Genomic DNA, 16,816 nt, shown 5'->3' on the forward strand with positions numbered 1-16,816 from the left:
CGTGTCTTATTAAACCCCCTACCGAAAAGTTTTATCCCTATTGTGGGGTCACCAGTATGGTATTTGTAAATTGAAATCTTATCCCCTCTCAAGCGTCTCTTCTCCAGAGAGAATAAGTTCAGTGCTTGCAAGTTTTCCTCATAACTAATATTCCCCAGACCCTTTATTAGATTTGTTGCCCTTCTTTCTACTCGCTCCATTTCCAGTACATCCTTCCTGAGGACTGGTGCCCAGAACTGGACAGCATACTCCAGGTGAGGCCGGACCAGAGTCTTGTAGAGCCGGAGAATTATCGTTTTATCTCTGGAATTAATCCCCTTTTTAATGCCAATATTCTGTTTGCTTTGTTACCAGCAGCTTGGCATTGCATGCCATTGCTGAGCCTACTATCTACTAGGACCCCCAGGTCCTTTTCCATCCTAGATTCCCCCAGAGGTCCTCCCCCCGGTGAGTAGATTGCATTCATATTTTTGCCACCCAAATGCATTATTTAAAATTTTTCCACATTAAACCTCATTTACCATGTAGTTGCCCACCCCATTAATTTGTTCAGATCTACTTGCAAGGTTTCCACATGCCACGGAGAAGTTATTGCCCTGCTTAGCTTAGTGTCGTCCACAAATACAGAGATTGAACTGTTTATCCCATCCTCCAGGTCGATTATGAATTAATTAAATAGGATTGGTCCCAGCACAGAACCCTGGGGGACCCCACTACCCACCCCTGACCATTCTGAGTACTCCCCATTTATCACCACCCTCTGAACTTGCCCTTGTAGCCAGTTTTCAATCCACGTACTCACCTTATGGTCCATGCCAACGTACCTTACGGATATCGCTCTGGAGATATCATGTGGCCAAATGCTACAAAGGAAGGTGGTGTTGGAAGATGTGAAGAAGAGGGGCGTCCCAAGAAACCATTTAATTTAGGAACACCCCCACCAATCAGTCAATGCACACATTTTGCACGGCATACTTACTTTAGGCCACAGAAATCTGTATCCACCATAACAAGGTTGGTTGCGTTGGCTTCCCAGGCCAAAGATTCCCATTGCTATCTACGAGTTTGTGCCGCACAATGTTCAACTCTAGGCAAACTTTTTATTTTAAAACTATTTATCTCAGTTTCGAAAAAAGGTTACACAGTTACATAGTAGGTGAGGTCGAAAAAAGACACAAGACCATCAAGTCCAACCTATGTGTGTGATTATATGTCAGTATTACCTTGTGTATCCCTGTATGTTGTGGTCGTTCAGGTGCTTATCTAATAGTTTAATGTGATTTTTGTTTTTAGTATGGGATCATCTCATTGATTGCAATGGATGACAATAACAGCTCTTCGTGGTGAATTACCAATGAACACTAAGTCATAAATCTTCGGGACTGACACCAGAGATTCTGCTAGAGGAATGCAGTCCCGGAATGAGTCTTACAGAAGAAGGATGATCTCCTGATTTAATGGATTGACTGACAGAATAAGAACAGAGCAGGTAGGTGAAATGTGACAGAGTTTTCTTCAATCAGAGCTCAGCTTGATGCTGACTAATTACGCTGTAATGGTATTTGTATGCCGCTGCCACTGGCGGAAATTAGCTGACAGCACATCAATATTAATGCTGCTTCTTGCATAGAAATGGCCTGGCAAGCCTCCCAATCAAGAGAGCGGCACCCGTATTGCCAGGAACGTACAGCAAACTTGCTCTTAAAACTGGCAACTAGGCACATTCTGCAACTTCTGTGCTACCTCGCAGCAACCAATCGTATTCAAAGTTCTATTCTGCAACTGTGACCACTCATGCTGGTGGCTTTTTGAATGCATTCTCATGTATTCATGCTGTGCAGGTATGTATAGTGGTGAAAGTTTGTGAATACCTGACTATTTCACCTGTACGAGCTTGTTGGAAATCCCACTCCAAAATGATGGCCCTTATTATGGACTTGCCTACCACCAACCCCCTTTGCCACGTCATCTACCTCTACTCTTCTGGGAAGGCTTTCCACAAGACTTTGCCATTTTATATCTGGACTGTGCCCATTGAGCCAAAAGAAAATTTGTAAGGTCAGGTACTGATGTTGGATGAGAAGACCTGGCTCACAACCAGTGTTTCAGTTCACCCCAAAGGCATAGGCGTAAGAACCAAGGGTGGGCCAAGGCCCACCCTTATCACCCTGTGTGGCACAGATTTCCCCTGCTGCTCGAGCATCCTGTTTCACCCCCCCCCAGACCCCACAACACTGCTGGTCTCCCTCCCCTCCTCTTTTGCTGGCTGCTGCGAGGCTTATTTCAGAATGGAGAGTGGGGAAGGGCCGGTAAATATCATTTACAGGCCCCTTTCCTTTTCTGATCTGTACCAATCACTCACTGCGTTCATTCATAACCGAAGCATAGTAAAACACAGTTTACTATGCTTCAGTTTGTGCATGAACAGGAAGTTGTTCAGCACTTCCTATTCATTCGCTGTCCAGTGCAGCTGAGTCATGCAGAGAAAGGGAGCGGGGAATCTCTCCTCTCAGTCCCTTTCCCCATCTCAAAAATGAGACATCAGGGGGTTGATTTACTAAAGGCGAAGGCATACTTAACAATTTTTTGAGATGGGAATGAGGGACACCTATCAGCAAAAGTATGCAGGCATAGGACACACCCCTTGCCACGCCCCCTTAAAGGAGAATTGTACAAAAAAAAACAAACAAGATTGGTAAAACCCCAAATGCTTTTTATACCACTAATATTCCTTTATATTGGCTTTTGTAATTTACAAATGCAGCAATTTAGAAATCAGATGAAAGGTTTAGGCTCGGTTCACACAGGGGCGACTTGTCAGGCGACCTAGTCGCCTGACAAGTCGCCTCCCGTTCTGTGCTACGGAACCGTTCTAATAGGAGCGACGCAAGTCGCTCCGACTTAGAAAAAGGTTCCTGTACTACTTTGGGGGCGACTTGAGGCGACTTGCATAGACTTCTATGCAGAAGTCGTTTTGCAAGTCGCCTCGGAAGTCGTTTGCAGGTCGCCTCGCTGAGGCGACCTGCAAGTCGTGCCGCCCCTGTGTGAACCGGCACTTAGTGCTGGGAAACACTTTTTGATAAATAAAAAGTGCATTTTATATACAATTATATAGATCAGACCAAAAAGAGGGACAAATGAGGAGGAATGAGGGACAGAGGGACATTGCTCCATATCAGGGACAGTCCCTCGAAATCAGGGACAGTGGGGAGCTATGCAAAGAGTCTGTGCACTTTGAAAAGTGCAGTTGCTCCAGAGCTTGATAAATGAGGTAAAGGTTCAGTTTGCAAAGAATTTCCAATCACGTGCAAGGAAAATAAAAAAGAATGGATTTTTGCTTGCACATGATTGGATGATGGAAGTCAGCAAGGCTCCTCCTCATTTACTAAGCTCTGGAGCAACTGCTCTTGCAGAGTAAAATTGCACTTTGCAAATGCGCAGTCTATTTTTTTTTTTTTGGTTTAGTAAATTCACTCTTTTAAATAAAGTTTAAAATGTATTAAAACATGGATGGTGTCAGTAGAGCAGTGGGCATGTCAGCAGGGCAGAGGTTGGTGTCAGTGTGACAGTGGATGGTTTCAGTCAGTACAGCAGTGGTCTTTGCCAGTAGGGCAGAGATTGGTGTCAGTAGGGCGGTGGATGGTGTCAGCAGTTTTTTATTTTTATTTTACATTTTACAGATTTTTAAATAATTTTTTACAATATTTTGTATTTATTTTTTTTTTTTACTTTTTTTTTTTTTTTTTTTTTTTTTTTAGGAGCACCATTGTGGGGCTTTGGTGAAACACCAAGGGTCACTCTAAACAGACCCCTGGGGGGGGGATTTACTAAAACTGGAGCACTCAGAATCTGCAGCAACTGTGCATGGTAGCCAATCAGCTCCTAACTTCAGTTTATTCAATTAATCTTTGGCAATAAAACCTTGAGGTCAGGTTCACACTGTAACCTGCTGCGGATCGCACAGGAGCACTGTGCGTCCCTGTTCCCCGTTTCAGGGACGGATCAGGGCCGATTCTATGCCTGAATTCGGCCCTGAAACGGAGGCAAAGACGCACAGCGTTTTTGTGCAGTGCACTCCGCAGCCGCAACGGAGGTATGTGAACCGGCTCCATAGGGAGCCAGTCACATTCTCCTGCTATGTGAATTGGATGCGGGGTAGTCCGCATCTAATTCGCATAGGTGTGAACGTGGCCTGAAGCTGGTTTCTATGCAGAGCTGCACCAGATTTTAGTGAATAACCCCCCATAGTTTTTATTGGAGTCCCCATCCAGCACCGCATCATTGCACGTAGGCGCATAAAACTCAGTATAACATACATAAAAACACGCATTAAAGTGGAACTTTCGGCAAAAAGATAGATCACTTCAGGCTGGCTCCTATAGATATGTAAGACATTAAAAATAAGTGCCTATGCTGTTTAAAACCCAGTAATACACTGTCCCACCCTGCTCTGCACATGCTCAGTCACTCTCCATTTTTAGGCACTGCTGAGTTTGTAGAGGCCGATCTGCTGACAGCTTTAAAGTTGATTTAAACCCTCCTATCCTTTATAGCCAAGGAAGCTGCTTCTGTTTGATCTGCAACTGCCATGGTGCTGCACATGTTATGACACCGGGCACTTGATGGTTTTACAGTTTGGTTGAGGATACAAGCAAATGTGACAACTAGCAATCCCTGCTTTCCAGTAATGTAACTGTTTTTTGAAACCATTAAATCGACGGGTTTAGTTCCGCTTTATGATTTACAGCTGTTCAGGGGTTCTGGGCTTCAACAAAATGGCCGCCTCCGGCAAGAAGAAACAGGAGCAATGCTGGCGGCAATTTACAGCACAAACTAATTTTGGTAGCATAATTATTAAGGTGTAATGTATGTTCCTTGCTAAAGAACATTATTTTTCATCACGTTTTTATGAGTAAAGTTCCACTTTAAACAGCAATTCCAGGCAATATGTGTAACAAAAACACAAAGAATTGCTAAAAACCAGAAAATTTCTTCAATTTAGTTTAAAGGGTAAGGAAACTTTCCTACAAAATGTGTCTTTGAAGTTGAACTCCCTGCACAAAATGTTCATTCAAATATGTTCCTTAACAGCCACAAAGGATGTTCATCCACTTTGTTGGCACCAAGTGCCTTTGGAAATCACCTTGTAAAAGTAACCGTGACCTCATCACTGTGCTGCACCAACCTAGCCTGTGCAGAGAGAAGAGGCGTGGGAGGGGCTCAGCAGGCTCCACCCACTGCAGGCTGTCTGCAGAAAACTACAGGAGGGGGGGCGGAGACAAGACCAGTCATCCTGCACAAGGAGGGAGAGCAGAAGTGAGCGGTCTTTATTACAGGAAAGTCTCACACTGGATTACTGCACAGATCTGGAAGAAATGGTCAAAGCACATCAAGATTCACAAAGAATACACATGACTCGCCTTTAGACAATATTTTCTTATCATAAAGTTCGGCTTTAACAGGTAACGAAGGGCTAGGAAGTCATGAGGTATAAGGCCCCCCCCCCCCCCCCCAAAAAAAAAGCATTCTGCATTAAACATAGTAAAGTCTTACCTTTATGTGGAGCTTTATGTGTGTTCTTAGGGTAATCAGAGCATCAAAACATTATCTTCAAATCTAAAGAACAAAATAATACATATTAAAAATGGGTTGTGCTTTCATATACAGGCAGAACGTGAAACTATAAGAAAATCAGATTAAACATAAAATACAAGCCAAAGACAATGATTACCAGTCTGCATTCAAGTCTAATTTCCTTCTTTATTATGGTGTTCTGTCCCGCATATTACTTTGCCCCATCTTCCTATGTGCTCTGGAAGTCTAGCCACGTGATTGGACGGGTCAGCCCACAAGGTCACCCGGCAATGCAGCTAGGAGGTGGCTCTAGCAGTGGGAGGGGCTTACAATTTGAGCCTACTTGCTGTGTACACGGTAACATATGGCACAGTCCCTGTATCCAATTTTTTTTTACAGAGGAACTACACTCACCTTTACTCCAGTGATTTTATCTGTTGGGTAAAGTTCCGTTTTAATTACTGAGCAGAAAGTAGGAGTCTAACAGGGGTCTGAGGTCTGTAACGTACAGGGACAGTGGAGTGGGACATGGGAGTGCTTACCAGACAGGTCAGTAATCAGTCCAACAAAAAATCCCCCCCTCCATAAGCCTAAATCCCCTCCAATCCCCTCCACAGATCTCCCTCCCCCTAGTACAGCTCCTCCCTCTTGTACAGTTTGTCACCCCCAGTACAGATCTTCCCCCAGTATAGCTCTTCACCCCCAATACAGATCTTCCCCCCAGTATAGCTCTTCACCCCCAGTACAGATCTTCCCCAAAGTATAGCTCTTCACCCCCAGTACAGATCTTCCCCCCAGTATAGCTCTTCACCCCCATTATAGCTCTTCACCCCCAGTACAGATCTTCCCCTTAGTATAGCTCTTTACTCCCAGTACAGATCTTCCCCCCAGTATAGCTCTTCACCTCCAGTACAGATCTTCCTCCCAGTATAGCTCTTCACTCCCAGTACAGATCTTCCCCCCACTATAGCTCTTCACCTCCAGTACAGATCTTCGCCCCAGTATAGCTCTTCACTCCCAGTACAGATCTTCCCCCCACTATAGCTCTTCAACTCCAGTACAGACCTTCCCCCCAGTATAGCTCTTCACTCCCAGTACAGATTTTCCCCCCACTATAGCTCTTCACTCCCAGTACAGATCTTCCCCCCAGTATAGCTCTTCACCCCCAGTACAGATCTTCCCCCCAGTATAGCTCTTCACTCCCAGTACAGATTTTCCCCCCACTATAGCTCTTCACCTCCAGTACAGATCTTCCCCCCAGTATAGCTCTTCACCCCCAGTACAGATTTTCCCCCAGTATAGCTCTTCACCCCAGTACAGATCTTCCCCCCCCAGTATAGCTCTTCACCCCCAGTACAGATCTTCCCCCCAGTATAGCTCTTCACCTCCAGTGCAGATCTTCCCCCAGTATAGCTCTTCATCTCCAGTACAGATCTTCCCCTCAGTATAGCTCTTCACCCCCAGTACAGATCTTCCCCCCAGTATAGCTCTTCACCCCAGTACAGATCTTCCCCCCAGTATAGTTCTTCACTCCCAGTACAGATCTTCCCCCCCAGTATAGCTCTTCACTCCCAGTACAGATCTTCCCCCCAGTATAGCTCTTCACCTCCAGTACAGATCTTCCCCTCAGTATAGCTCTTCACTCCCAGTACAGATCTTCCCCCCACTATAGCTCTTCACCTCCAGTACAGATCTTCCACCCAGTATAGCTCTTCACCCCCAGTACAGATCTTCCCCCCAGTATAGCTCTTCACCTCCAGTACAGATCTTCCCCTCAGTATAGCTCTTCACACCCAGTACAGATCTTCCCCCCACTATAGCTCTTCACCCCCAGTACAGATCTTCCCCCCAGTACAGATCTTCCCCCCAGTATAGCTCTTCACCCCAGTACAGATCTTCCCCCCAGTACAGATCTTCCCCCCAGTACAGATCTTCCCCCCAGTATAGCTCTTCACCCCCAGTACAGATCTTCCCCCAGTACAGATCTTCCCCCCAGTATAGCTCTTCACCCCCAGTACAGATCTTCCCCCCAGTATAGCTCTTCACCCCCAGTACAGATCTTCCCCCCAGTATAGCTCTTCACCCCCAGTACAGATCTTCCCCCAGTATAGCTCTTCATCTCCAGTACAGATCTTCCCCTCAGTATAGCACTTCACCCCCAGTACAGATCTTCCCCCCAGTATAGCTCTTCACCCCCAGTACAGATCTTCCCCCCAGTATAGCTCTTCACCCCCAGTACAGATCTTCCCCCCAGTATAGCTCTTCACCCCCAGTACAGATCTTCCCCCAGTATAGCTCTTCACCCCCAGTACAGATCTTCCCCTCAGTATAGCACTTCACCCCCAGTACAGATCTTCCCCCCAGTATAGCTCTTCACCCCCAGTACAGATCTGTCCCTCTGTCCCTCTTTCTTCCTCATTTGTCCCTCATTTTGGTCTTATCTGTATAGTTGTATATAAAATGCACTTTTTATCTTACATATAGCTAAACCCTTCATCCAATTTCTAAATTGCTGCATTAAAAGCCAATATAAAGAAATAGTAGTGGTAAAAAAAGCACTTGTGAATTTAATTAACCTTTTTTTTGGTGTTAATTCTCCTTTAAGGGGGTGTGGCAGGGGGCGTGCCCTATGCCTACATACACTTGCCAGTGGGTGTCCCTCATTCCCATCTCAAAATGTTAGGAGGTATGCACAATGGGAGCGAACCTATGTGCCGAACGATCAGCGGGGGCGGGCGGACATCGGGTCCCGCTGCGTAGAATCAAAGTGGGAGAGAGCCACCGCCCCGAACGAACAGTGGGTGCTGGTGGACATTGGGTCCACAGGACAACCTGATCGGCTCCTGCTGTGTAGAATCACAATGGGGGCGAACCGCCACGCTGAATGATCAGCGGGTGCCGGCGGACATCGGGACCATGGGACAACCTAAACGGCTTCCGCCGTGTAGAATCACAGTGGGAGCAAGCCGCCACACCGAACCAACAGCGGGTGCCAGCGGACATCGAGTCCACGGGACAACATGATCGGCTCCCGCTCTGTAGAATCACAGTGGGAGCGAACCGCCGCGCCAAGCGATCAGCGGGTGCCGGTGGACATCGGGTCCATGGGACAACCTGAACGGCTCCCGCTGTGTAGAATCACAGTGGGAGCGAACCACTGCGCCAAGCGATCAGCAGGTGCCGGCGGACATTGGGTCCATGGGACAACCTGAACGGCTCCCGCTGTGTAGAATCACAGTGGGAGCGAACCACTGCGCCAAGCGATCAGCAGGTGCCGGCGGACATCGGGTCCACGGGACAACCTGATCAGCTCCCGCTGTGTAGAATCACAGTGGGAACGAACCGCTGCGCCGAACGATCAGGGCGGTGAGGGCGGAGATCGGGACAACATGAACGGCTCCCGCTGTGTAGAATCACAGTGGGAGAGAGTCGCCGCCACCGCTCACTCACGCCCACTACTCGGAAGTGCAGGATCAGGTATGATACCCTGTTTCCCCGAAAATAAGACCTAGAGTGACTCTCAGCGATGGCTGCAATATAAGCCCTACCCTCCAAATAAGCCCTACCCTGAAAATAAGACCTACAAGGACTTTAACTAGGGCTTATTTGGGGGGTAGGTCTTATATTGCAGCCATCACCGACAATCACGCTAGGTCTTATTTTCGGGGAAACGGGATATATACGTGATCCTGCGTAGTGCGGCCGCCCTGTAGCAGCAGAACTCCTATAGGGTGATTGGCAACGGGTTTAAAGAAGTTTCGTTTTCGGGTGAATGCTTCCTTATAGAGATGAGTTTACTAGTATAAGCTATTATAGGAATAAAGGGTGTCCTGTCGGAGATCTTCCTTGTCATCGGTTCCTGGAAGTCCAGGCGGTAACATCATGAGCAGCAAAGCTCTGGAGTAGGAAAAACCGGCTATTCTCGATATGCCGGCAATGACATTAACGAATAGCACAGAGCATAAAAACGATCATTATTCATAGCACTGAAGTGATCAGATTACCACTTGACATTAACAATAAGAAAGACATGAGCTTCTAATATTACACTTTATAGCTGATGGGATCACCACTTCACACTGATAGGCAAACCATGTGCGCTCCTATTACACAGCTGTCAGTGGTCCTGAATAATAGAAATATGGCAATTTGATGGCGGTTTCTGGGCCCGACAAGAAAAATACGCAGTGACAACGAGCAATACATCCATTACCAATGACATGTGTTAATGAAACGGATGTAAACATGGATGATTTCAGCTTTTGTGCAATGTCTGGGTGATCGATCGAACGCTGATCACAACAATGACATTGAGAGATAGATGCTTTAACCCGTTGACGCTGGCGCAACACACAATGAGTATTGAACACGTCACCATTTTTCTAGGTAAATATACACGATATTGTCAAAAGTATTGGGACACCCGCCTAATTTCTTCATTAAATGTAGGCCAATATATATTCTGCTGCCTCTGAGCCAATGAGGAGGGAGAGAGCTGAGAGTGCTTGCTCTCGTGCACAGCACTGGATCTAGATCGGGCTCAGATAAGTGATATTAAAAGGCTAGTTGTTTTTTTTTTTTTTAAATAACATATACACTATATTGTCAAAAGTACATGAACTTTAATGGCATCCCAGTCTAAAGCTGGCCACACACTATATGAAAAAAATCGGCCGGAATTTGGTCATTTGGCCAGTTCGTTCGTTTTTCGGCCAGTTAACCGCTTCACACCCCCCCCGGAAGATTTTACCCCCTTCCCGACCAGAGCACTTTTTGCGCTTCGGCACTGCGACGCCTTAACTGACAATTGCGCGGTCGTGCGACGTTGCACCCAAACAAAATTGACGTCCTTTTTTTCCCCCACAAATAGAGCTTTCTTTTGGTAGTATTTGATCACCTCTGTTGTTTTTCTATTTTTTGTGCTATAAACAAAAAAAAGAGCGACAATTTTGAAAAAAATTTTTTTTACTTTTTGCTATAATTAATATCCCCCAAAAATATATAAAAAAAACGAATTTCTTTCTCAGTTTAGGCCGATATGTATTCTTCTTCGTTTACAAAATAGGGAATATTATTATTGGCATTTTTATTAAAATTTTTTTTTTTTTTTACGGCAATCTGCGATTTTCATTGTGAATGCGACATTATGGCGGACACATTGCACACTTTTGACACTATTTTGGGACCATTGTCATTTATACAGGGATCAGTGCTATAAAAACGCACTGGTTACTGTGTAAATGACACTGGCAGGGAAGGGGTTAAACACTAGGGGCGATGAAGGGGTTAAGTGTGTCCTAGGGAGTGATTCTAACTGTGGGGGGGAGGGGCTACCACTGACATGACAGTGATCACAGCTCCCGATGACCGAGAGCAGTGGATCTCTGTCATGTCACTGGGCAGAATGGGGAAATGCCTTGTTTACATAGGCACCTCCCCGTTCTGCCGCTCCGTGACAAGATGGCGGGCAGCCGGGGGACATCGAGTCCGCAGGACCCGCGGGCATGATCACGGAGCACACAATGCCGCATCTTAAAGGGCACATACCTGTACGCCCATTTGCGCAGCCGTGCCATTGTGCTGACATATATCATCGTGCGCTGGTCGGCAAGCGGCTAAAGTAATTGTAAAGGTTCGTTTTTTTATTTTTTTAAAATTACAAGCATGTTATACTTACCTCCTCTGTGCAAGGGTTTTGCACAGAGTGGCTCTGATCCTCCTTTTTTGGGGTCCCCAGCGGCTCTCCTGGCTCCTCCTCTTCTTGAGTGCCCCCACGGAGTGCCACTTTCCCTGGGGGCACTCGTGCGGGCGTGCTCCCAAGTCCTGCTGCTGCATCCATTGACGCAGACAGAGGAACTCCGGCCCCGCCCCCGGTTCCCGTGTCACTGGATTTATAGCAGCGGGAGCCAATGGTTCCTGCTGCTATCAATCTATCCAATGAGGACCAGAGACAGCGGATGGAGCTGGTGTGCTTGTTCTCCTTTCTGGAAAGATCGGGTCCAGGTAAGAAAAAGGGAGGCTCTGGGAGGGGGGATGGGGGCTGCACCACAAAAGTTTTTACCTTAATGCATAGAATGCATTAAGGTGAAAAACCTTGAGTCTTTACAACTCCTTTAAAAAACTTTATTTATTGTCAGTATCAGTAGGTTTTTGTGTTTTAGGTATGATAAAAAAAAAAGCAAAACACACACTATTGTTTCTGGGGTTCTGCGAGTAACAGGCCCCTTTCACACTGATGGACTGATCGGGTCCGCCTGTCAGTTTTTCAGCCAGATCCAATTGGACCATCCATTGCTCTCTAGGGAGTCTGCTAAAAACAGTCGGATGGGGATCCAACAGATCGGATGACAGTCAGATAGAAATGGACAGGCGGTCTGTTTCCATCCGACCGCCCCATAGAGGACCCCATAGAGGACGGCGGACCTGTCATCCACCTGCTCAGCGGGGATCAGCGGACAGGTTCGCTGCTGAAAGGGGCCTCGTTGAAAGTCCTGGCAGGGATTTTGCAAGTACTATTGAAAGTCCTGGCAGGGAATAATCAAGTATCATTGGAAGTACTGGCAGAGATTCTGCGAGTACCATTGGAGGTCTTGGTAGGGATTTTGTGAGTACCATTGGAAGTCCTGGCAGAGAATTGGCATGTACAATTGAAAGTCCTGGCAGGGAATGATCAAGTACCATTGGAAATACTGGCAGGGATTCTGTGAGTACCATTGGAGGTCTTGGCATGGTGTTTTTGTGAATACCATCAGAATGCATGGCAGGGAATTGGCGAGTACCATTGACAGTCCTTCCAAGGATTCTGCAAGTACCATTGGAAGTCCTGGCAGGGAATTGGCAAGTACCAGTGAAAGTCCTGGCAGGGCATTTGCCACTGCCATTGAAAGTCCTGGCAAAGGAATTTGCGAGTACCATTGAAAGTCCTAACAAGGAGTATGCGAGCGCCATTGAAACTCCTGACAGGGAAGTTGCTAGTACCATTGGAAGTACTGGCAGGGGATTTGTAACATTGAAAGTCCTGTCAAGGAATTCATGAGTACCACTGCAAGTACTGGAAGGGAATTTGTGAGTACCATTGCAAGTACTGGCATGGATTTTGTGAGTACCATTGCAAGTACTGGCATGGGTTTTGTGAGTACCATTGCAAGTACTGGCATGGGTTTTGTGAGTACCATTGCAAGTACTGGCATGGAGTTTGTAAGTATCGTTGCAAATACTGGCATTGAGTTTGTGAGTACCATTGCAAGTACTGGCAGTGATTTTGCGATTACCATTTGAAGTACTGACATGGATTTTGTGAGTACCATTGCAAGCACTGGCATGGAGTTTGTGAGTACCATTGCAAGTACTGGCATGGAGTTTGTGAGTACCATTGCAAGCACTGGCATGGAGTTTGTGAGTACCATTGCAAGTACTGACATGGATTTTGTGAGTACCATTGCAAGCACTGGCATGGAGTTTGTGAGTACCATTGCAAGTACTGGCATGGAGTTTGTGAGTACCATTGCAAGTACTGGCATGGAGTTTGTGAGTACCATTGCAAGTACTGGCAGTGATTTTGCGAGTACCATTTGAAGTACTGGCAGTGATTTTGCGAGTACCATTTGAAGTACTGGCAGGGTTTCTATGCGTACCATTAAAAGTACTGGCAGATATTAAGGTAGTACCATTGGAAGTCCTGGCAGGGAATTGGCAAGTACCGCTGAAAGTCCTGGCAGGGAATTTGCCACAGCCATTGAAAGTCCTGGCAAAGGAATTTGCGAGTACCATTGAAAGTCCTGACGAGGAGTTTGCGAGCGCCATTGAAACCCCTAGCAAACCCCTTGAAACCCCTTTCTATTGCTCGGTTTGAACTTTAGCAAGTTGTCTTAACCACGTCTAGATGCCTAAATGCATTGAGTGATTAGCTGATTAGCAATTTGTGTTACCAAGCAATTATATGGGTGTACCTAATAAAGTGGTCGGTGAGTGTATTTAAAACAGCAGCCCAGGGGTTCCAAAAAGAAGGATTCCGAAAAAAATGATAAACTGGAATTTGAGGTTTCTACACCTTGGGACACGTCCACCCAGGGCCAGGACAAGGGGTGGGCAGGAGGGGTTTATGGTTTATTGCATGGATGGAGCCACCCTGACCCTAACCCTAAGGAAAGGGGGGCGCAGTTGGGCATCTTCTTTGCCCATGGGCGCTGGATGACCTTGTCCTGGCACTGTGTCCACCAAATACACAGCATGGATCCGGTGGAGGCACCACCTCTGAAGCAGTTGGGAGAAGCATCAGGGACATAGTCTGCAATTCTGTTAGGTACCAGCGCCAAATTCTCACTTATCTTAATGGCACCGATGGAAAATAAGACTGCTTGCTATGGGCAATACAGGTAGTTCTACTTGGGCCCCCCCGAGTGATATCATTAGTAATGGATAAAAGGAAAGGTTCAATAATAGTCCATCCTATTAGATGTCTACCTCATCTAAATGCAGGTGATAGGTCCACTTTAATTCAGGATGAATTACACTGCTCCGCACGGTGCCAGAGACATATCTTGCCTAAATGGAGAAATGCAATTATGATCCCTCAAGTCCCAACAGTGATTTCTTCCCACAAATGGACACTGTCTGAGAGCTGTTAGAAGGGAACTAAGCCAGGCAAAAGGGTCAGCAATCTTTCTGGATATTACGAGTCCCCAGAGCTAACAGCTGTAGATTGTTTGTCTATAAGGTTCCCTTACTCTGCAAAATATGGGGCATTCGTTTAAATTTACATTCGCACATTTTTTTATTTTTTTTTAGTCTACTATTACTGCTAAGACCAGGGGATTATTTTTTTTCTTTTTCTTTTCTTTTTTTTGGGGGGGTTTTTGGACGATGAAGTCAAGTCTCTCTGTGGGTAACACAGGAATGTAATATCGGCGCTCGTGCAGGACATTACATATGGTTCTTGCAGAAACCAATTACTCCCCTGCAGAGCTGACACTCTAATTTTTGTGCCTAATGAAAAAAAAAAAAAAGGGAATAAAAGAAGTTGCCCAAGAGCAGGAGAGATTGGCGCTGGGCTTTTGCAGTGACCTTGCTATTAAACTGCCCCACACTGTGCCGAAATCGACACAAGTTCAGGCTCCGTTTCCTGCCTCGGTCATTTACGCTCAGTGTGATCGGAGGAAGGCGCATTTTATTTTTGTGCTTTATGTAGACAGGGAAGGCTGTTTATACTAAATTAATGTGAAAAAATATCCGCTTTAGTTAAGTTAAAGCAATTACGTACAAAAAAAATGTGGACTTAGCTAAGTAGAACTTTTAAAAAAAAAAAAAAGTTGGACAGAAAAAAAAAAAAAAAAAATTAAGAGAATAAGCACCAGCAGCTGTAGAAAATTAAACGGTCGGGGGGATTTAAGAGATAATTAACTTACAAATGTCATCCCATATCAGGCCCAGGGCGAGAGAGGAATATGCCGCACTTGGAGTAATTGATGTCATGTAGAAACAAGAGACCTAGCCAGACATGCCCTCATACGTGTAATGGGATTTTACTAGCTCAGGGTAGCGGAGCCGATATTATAATCACTACGCCACTAACACGACCAATTGTTGCTTTTGCTCTTCATACACATTCCAAATCAATGATTCTCGATGGCAGACTTCCTTGAGGCGCTTGGCTCCTATAACACGGCACAGCGGATCCCGGATAACACGGCACTTTGTGGTCTGGGCATCATGGCACTGCTGGGGATTGTGTACCAGGGCACTAAATCTGGAGGCGGGGGGGGCATGACATTTATTGCGATGATGTGAGCGCACTAAACTTCCAATTGCTAGCCGGCTCCTAAGCTTTAAGCTTGACCTCCTATTCCATAGCTCCCAACTGTCCCTGATTTCGAGGCACTGTCCCTGATTTCGAGGGACTGTCCCTGATTTCCAGGGACTGTCCCTGATTTCGAGGGAATGTCCCTCTTTCCTCCTCATTTGTCCCTCATTTTGGTCTGATCCATATAGTTGTAAATAAAATGCACTTTTTATCTTTCAAAAAGTGTTTCCCATTGCTAAACCTTTCATCCAAACTCTAAATTGCTGCATTTATCAATTTTAAAAGCCAATATAAAGCAATAGTAGTGCTAAAAAATAGTCCTTATGGATTTAAATAACTTTTTTTTGGGGGTTAATTCTCCTTTAAGGGGGTGTGCCAGGGGGGCGTGTCCTATGCCTACATATGTTTGCAAGTAGGTGTCCCTTATTCCTATCTGGAAATGCTGGGAGGCAGGGGCGTTGCTAGGTCTACAAAAGATCTGGGGCTAGAGCCCATAGCAGCGTAGTAAAGAAAGTAAAGAAAGTCATACGGCGAGCATACACATGTATATACAGTAATATACGTGTGTGTGTGTGTGTGTGTATCCACAGAGAGCCCCCCACTTACATCAGGGTCCCCAGAGAGCCCCCTTACATCAGGGTCCCCAGAGAGCCCCCCTTATATCAGGTTCCCCAGAGAGCCTCCTCCTTACATCAGAGTCCTCAGAGAGCCTCCCCCTTTCATCAGGGTACCCAGAGGGCCCCCCACTTACATCAGGGTCCCCAGAGAGCCTCTCCCTTGCATCAGGGTCCCCAGAGAGCCCCCCTTACATTAGGGTCCCCAGAGAGCCTCTCCCTTGCATCAGGGTCCCCAGAGAGCCCCCCACTTACATAAGGGTCCCCAGAGAGCCTCCCCTCCCCTTGGGGACCCCTGCAGAGACTCGGGGCTATTGGCCCCAGATTCGGGGCTATAGCCCCAAAAGCCACCCCCTAGCGACGCCCCTGCTGGGAGGTATGCTTTTGGCACATTTTGTTCAGGCCTGCACGGCCGGCAAGCTGTCCCCATGAGATAGAAAGTGTCTGGAAATTAATTTACCTGGCTGGCATAGTGATGGGAATCCGAATGGGGCAACTACACTGCAATTCAGTGTCTGGTTAGATCTTCCATACAGGGGGGAGATTTACTAAGGCTGGTGCACTCAGAATCTGGTGCAGTTGTGCATGGTAGCCAATCAGCTTCTAACTTCAGCTTGTTCAAGTAAGCTTTGGCAATAAAACCTGGAAGCTGATTGATTTCTATGCAGATGTGAGCCTGATTTTGCATTCTCCAGCTTTAGTAAAATAAATCCCACAGTGCCTTGAAAAAGTATTCATACCTCTTGAAACTTTCCACATTTTGTCATGTTACAGCCGAAAACGTAAATGTCTTTTATTGGGATTTTATGTGATAGACCAACACAAAGTG

At 46.2% G+C, this 16,816-nt stretch overlaps 1 protein-coding gene across 4 annotated transcripts in view; it reads right to left on the reverse strand.

Annotated features, from left to right (window-relative positions):
• PKNOX2 (PBX/knotted 1 homeobox 2) overlaps window positions 1-16,816 on the reverse strand; it is a 763,496-nt gene that overhangs the window by 356,126 nt on the left and 390,554 nt on the right. For all 4 annotated transcript variants that reach the window (XM_073603571.1, XM_073603573.1, XM_073603570.1 and 1 more), the window contains exon 3: window positions 5,554-5,616. The gene's annotated coding sequence lies outside the window, so the exon portion shown is untranslated. The remainder of the gene's footprint in view (window positions 1-5,553; window positions 5,617-16,816) is intronic.

This window comes from Aquarana catesbeiana, linkage group LG10 (genome assembly GCF_042186555.1).
Source record: "Aquarana catesbeiana isolate 2022-GZ linkage group LG10, ASM4218655v1, whole genome shotgun sequence".
Taxonomy (NCBI): domain Eukaryota; kingdom Metazoa; phylum Chordata; class Amphibia; order Anura; family Ranidae; genus Aquarana; species Aquarana catesbeiana.